Source organism: Epinephelus moara, chromosome 14 (genome assembly GCF_006386435.1).
Source record: "Epinephelus moara isolate mb chromosome 14, YSFRI_EMoa_1.0, whole genome shotgun sequence".
Classification (NCBI taxonomy): Eukaryota; Metazoa; Chordata; class Actinopteri; order Perciformes; family Serranidae; genus Epinephelus; species Epinephelus moara.
The window spans coordinates 36,805,301-36,811,267 of NC_065519.1; the positions used below are offsets into that span (position 1 = coordinate 36,805,301).

Here is a 5,967-nt window from a genome sequence, read left to right on the forward strand (position 1 = left end):
TAGAGTGTTGCATTGTATGGAAAATGGACTTCAGCTGCCAGTATCTAGTTTAACAGAGGAATTTAAATGTACCAAGGTCAGGACAGAGCTCTTGTTATCTGGGAGTAAGGACGTGGTAGTTAGGAGTGTGGTTCCAAATCCAACCAAGGGGAGGAAGTGGAACCCAAGATCGGCAGTTCAGGAGGCAGAGGCAGCTCTTAGGCATGCAGAGATTGTAGGTAATGTTCAGTTTGGCCGGGGAGGCCTGGGGCTTGGCTCAGGTGTGGAATAAAGCAGGTCTCAAAGATAAAAGAAAGCTGGCAATCTCTCCTTTAGGAATACCGGGTGTTTTCGCTTGGTTACGCATCTTTGTTGGTTCCTTTTGATATTACAATTAAAGAGAGGTCAATTTGTTTCTTATATCTCATTCTATCATGAAATATACTGCGTCCACANATGCAGAGATTGTAGGTAATGTTCAGTTTGGCCGGGGAGGCCTGGGGCTTGGCTCAGGTGTGGAATAAAGCAGGTCTCAAAGATAAAAGAAAGCTGGCAATCTCTCCTTTAGGAATACCGGGTGTTTTCGCTTGGTTACGCATCTTTGTTGGTTCCTTTTGATATTACAATTAAAGAGAGGTCAATTTGTTTCTTATATCTCATTCTATCATGAAATATACTGCGTCCACAGTGGGAGCTCTCTTTCAAGCTGCCATGCTTGCTGCCCGCCTCACGTGCCTCCCAGATCTTTGTTTCTGATTTTATCGACACCCTCGAAGCTTTTAATCTCACTCAGGCTATACATGTACCAACCCACTCCAAAGGCCACATGCTGAACCTTGTTTTATACACCGGTCTCAGCCCTGATAATTTTAGGACAGAAGATATCTGTGTGAAGCAGTTTTATTTAGTGTGATTTTATTCCAAATTCCTACCACACATTTTATTCCCGTTCGCCGCCGTCTTTTTAATTCCACCTCTGCTAGCAAGATTGCCAAGCTTTTTACTCCTATCTCTTTAACTGCCTCTTATCCCAATTTTAACTTTGAAGATTTTATCTCTCATTTTTCCACGGTGGAGCTGATCTCCCTTTTTAATCATTCATGCCACACTGTCCTGCACTCTGTTAACCCGTATAAAGACAAAAAAACAAGCAGAGAATCACAACCCTGGCTGAATGATCTTACTCAAGAATTAAAGAGAGAATGCAGAAGAAAAGAGCGAAAATGGAAGAAAACCAGTTTATGAGGTTTTTATGACATTTGGAAAGATGCTATGCATAATTACCAAAAGGCAGTTAAAGAGGCAAGAGCCTCTTTCTTTTCTAATCTTATTTTATCTAATCATTCTAATCCCAGGATTTTAATTAAGGTTTTAGACTCAGTTATGTCCCCAACCCCCAGTTATTTTACTGATGCTTCTCAAGAGCTCTGTGAGAAGTTTTTAAAAAACTTTAAAGAGAAAGTTGACAATATTAGACAACAAATCACCCCACCAGATCGTGCTATTCATGCTAGCAGAGACATCTTTAATTATTTTAGCTGTTTTGAACCTGTGTCAGTGTCCCTTTTGACCAAAACCATTTTACTCATGAAACCAACTACGGGCAGTCTTGATTTTATTCCAACCAAATTTCTTAAAGAAGTTATTGACACAGTTGGGTCCAGTATTTTATTGATTATGAACAGCTCTCTATCACAAGGTATTTTTCCATCTGTTTTTAAACATGCTGTGGTCCAACCTCTTTTAAAGAAACCCAACCTCGATCCCAGTGTTCGTAACAATTTCAGGCCAATTTCTAAACTGCCACTTTTATCTAAAATTTTAGAAAAAGTGGTTTTTACCCAGCTTTTAGCTTTTATGTGTCATAACAACATCTTTGAGAAATTTCAGTCAGGTTTTAGAGTTTTACACAGCACAGAAACGGCCCTCAAGGTAACTAATGACCTTCTTTTAACAGTCGATGGGGGAAAGTGCCATTTTAATTCTTTTACACCTCAGTGCAGCTTTTGACTCTGTTGATCATGCCATTTGAATTAATCGTCTTAAAACCTGGGTTGGCATCAGGGACACTGCACTTAGTTGGTTTCAGTCTTATCTTTTAGTGAGAACCTTTGTGGTCACCATAGGTAACCACTCCTCTTCTACAGCTCATATATACCTGTGGTGTACCGCAGGGTTCAATTTTAGGTCCTATTTTATTCTCTATTATATGCTCCCACTTGGTCAGATTATTCAACGCCATAATGTCTCTTTTCACTGCTACGCAGATGACACACAGATATACCTTCCGCGGAGACCTGGTGACCCCCAAAAGCCTAGCTGCATTTGTTGACTGTATCCCTGATATTAACTGTGGGATGGCACAACATTTTCTACAACTCAACAACTCAGAATCTCCTTCTCCAAAATCCTCTTGTTCAGTTCCCCTAACTCCATCAGCCTCATCAAAAACTGTCTCAGTCCCCTATCCTCAAACATTAAGCACACTAGCAGAAACCTTGGAGTAATTTTTAGTTAGACTTAAACTTTCAGCCCCATATCAAAAAAGTTGTACAGTCCTGTTTCCATCATCGTTAAGAACCATCTCAAAAATCAAACCAATGCTCACTCATTCTGATCTGGAAAAAGTCATTTATGCATTCATTTTCTCAAGACTGGACTACAGTAACTCCCACCTTTCTGGCATCAAACATAAATCACTCTCCCGCCTCCAACTAGTTCAGAACGCAGCAGCTAGGCTTCTCACTGGTTTAAACAGACAATATCACATCAACCCAATCCTGGCTTCCCTCCATTGGCTCCCTGTTCGTTTTAGAATTGATTTTAAGATTTAAGACTTTTAAAGCACGTTTGGGTCTGGCCCCAAGCTACATTACTGATATGTTGACCCCCTATGAACCAGTGCGCAGCCTTAGATCCTTAGGTGGGGCCCTTCTGGTCATTCCAAAGTTTAGGCTTAAAACTAAAGGCGACTGAGCTTTTGCCATCAGGGCCCCTCAGCTTTGGAACGACCCGCCTGAGGAGATAAGGCTAGCAGAATCAGTATCGTCTTTTAAGTCACTTCTTAAAAAACATTTTCATAGACTTGCTTTCATGGGATGTCATCTCTCGTCTCTCTTCTTTTATTATTTATTATTATTATTGTTGTTTTTATGGTTTCATTGATAGTACTGTTGTTGTTAGGGATGCTGCAATCCGGGTCGAAAATATGCTGCGATCCAGCCAAAAAACGCTGATCGGATCGGATTGCACTGCAGGGGAAAAGTGCGATACTAGCACTGCGATACTAGCACTCCATTCCATAAATCCGCTCCAGCTTTTCCATCCAGCACTTCATTGTAACACACGAAGAAGAGAGTGGGTCTGTGTTTGGTGAACTTTGGTCCCTGCAGTTCTATGTTTCACACACAGCAGCAGCACCAGGCTGCCACTGGCAGTAGAGATAACTGACTTTGGAAGTTATGACTTTTTTATTTATGTAACAGATCTCAAACAAAGCCTTCGGTATCGGATCTAAAGTGAAAAAGTTGGATCTCAGCATCCCTAGTTGTTGTTTCCCTGCTGTTGCTACTCTGTCTGCCTTTGCTATATTTTTTGTTGTTGGTGTACTGTCTGCTGTGTTTTCTTTGAATGCTGCTGCTGTTTTTGTCTTCTTTTTTTTTTAAATTGTTGTTGATCATCCTGGTTTTGCTTTGTTTGTCAAAGCACTTTGTAAATGCTGTTTTTAAAAGGTGCTGTATAAATATTAAATATTACTTAAAGCTGTAAGAAGCGTTGGGCGGGACCTCGGACTCATGCCGTTTTGGCCTCCAGCTCACGTAGACAGTTATAGACGATTTTAGACCCCTCTCCACTCTAGCTCACAGCTGACAATTTCTCCACATTTGCTCATGTTACTTTCAGAGGCACTAGCTCACTTCCTGTTTGATTTAGGTCAGGGGTGTCGTTGCGTGATTTGTAGGTCTCGATGAGACGAACAAGCCAGTTTTGGTTTGATCTTTCTACGACATTCCTATAGGCCGCAGTGGCCATTTTAGTGTGTCTAGGTGGTGCTAGAGAGCCCATTTTGGCACTTTTGGGGTTAATTTTTTCATTTTCTGAAATTTTCGTCAGTCCTGACATCCGTGCCAACTTTGGTGAGTTTTTGAGCATGTTTGGGGGGTGAAATTGGGGTTCAAAGAGGCGGCGGGAGAAAGAATAATTAAAGCTGCGAGCAGCGTTGGGCGGGACCTCGCACTCATGCTCATTTCAGCCTCCAGCTCGCGCAGACATTGCAAATTATTCGTAAGAGTTGAAATGTCGAGAAAACAAGCAACATCAAGGGTACGCAAGGTCATTTTTGACAATAGAGGGACTTTATATTACAATATCTTAAAAAATGTATTTAACAGTCATAATCACAAAAGTGGCAACAGTATTATAAGTAATAAAGGCTGTAGTAAGTGGCAACAGTATTATAAGTAATAAAGGCTGTAGTAGTATGTGGGAGATGGAAAACACTGATATATAATGTGTAGATGCTGTTTCAAATGAAGATTCTGCTGCTGCAATCTGTCCTTTAAAGATTGTGAGACACGCACACACAAAGGGCTGTGTGTGTGTGTCTGTGCCTGCAGCAGTTGTCATGACAATTAATGACTTGCCTGCACCTGAGGGGCACACAGAGAGCTCATGAGAGCAGATCAGCAAAGGCTGTTTAATATGGGTTTAAAACTTCTCAAACTAGTCCTTCCTGTTCCCAAACCGTGGGTCCAATCGTCAATCTGAAGATATCAGCAGAGAGATGCACTCGTTCCGAACGCAAATGTCATTTTTTACATTTGTTGAGTCAAAAATGTGATCACACGGGCAAGTTACAAATGTGTTGCACCTCAGCTGTTTTCCTGAAATTTCTCCTCTCAGTTTACATGAGAGTCGATGAGAAAAAAATCAGCGCTCCCTTCGCTTTGGAGCCACTCAGCAAAAATGTGTACGTGTGAGAGATTCCATGTTAGCATTTCTGTGACCAGGACAAATTTTCCTACGTTTTTTGGTATAAATTGTGTCTGTACAGTGAAAATTGTGGCCGTGGCAGCGAGTTAAAGACAAAAGTTTTAGACGATTTTTAGAGCCTCTCCACTCTAGCTCACAGCATTCCGTGCAATACACACCCATTATAAACTGACAATTTCTCCACTTTTGCTCATGGTACTTTGAGAGGCACAGATTAAAAACGGTAAAAGATATGAAAAAGATGAAAACAGGTCTGAATAGATGAGACCTGTGGCAACATTTGAGAGTTGGAATGGAGTCTGTAGCACAAAGTATGGAGAAGCTGTGCAGGGCGGGGCTCTTGTCATGTACAGAACTTTTGAAGCAGTTAGGATGAAGTATGTGGGAGAGAGAGTTGCTCGAATACGCATGGCGATGCATCAAATATGGCAGCGCCATACTGGCCACGCCCGTTGATATAGAGAAAAGCTTTTAATACCTTTTGATCAGCATGGTCTCAGGATGATCTGTACCAAATCCATCAAATCCAAGTCCATTGGACAAAATCCCTAGGAGGAGTTCGTTCAAGAATGTCAAAAATTCAAATTAAAATGGCCGACTTCCTGTTGGGTTTACGGCATTGGTCCAAGAGGTCTTGGCATGTTCTGTGAGCCCACCAATTTTCATGCGTGTAGGTGAAACTCACAGGCAGGGCTCGAGGCAGGAAATTTTCAAGGGGGTGCTATGTCGCCATTTGGCCCCGTCCACATACAACACTGCCAAAATATAAAAATTTTTGCCAGACCAAACGCATGTGCCAACTTCAGTGAGCTTTTGAATTTGGGAAAGGGGCCAAATTGGGGATTAAATGTTCTTAAGCAGGGCTCAACAATAAGGATTGCCCGATTGCCCGGGGCAAGTAAAACTCAAGGTCGGGCATGTAAACTAACAACTCACTTGCCCAATTGGGCAAGTTGCTAAAAATAGTAAAAGTTAATAACTAATTGATAAAATAAA

General features: G+C 41.5%; 1 protein-coding gene across 1 annotated transcript in view; it reads left to right on the top strand.

Annotated features, from left to right (window-relative positions):
* Positions 1–5,967, top strand: part of alkbh1 (alkB homolog 1, histone H2A dioxygenase) — a 35,846-nt gene that overhangs the window by 21,154 nt on the left and 8,725 nt on the right. The window lies entirely within an intron of this gene.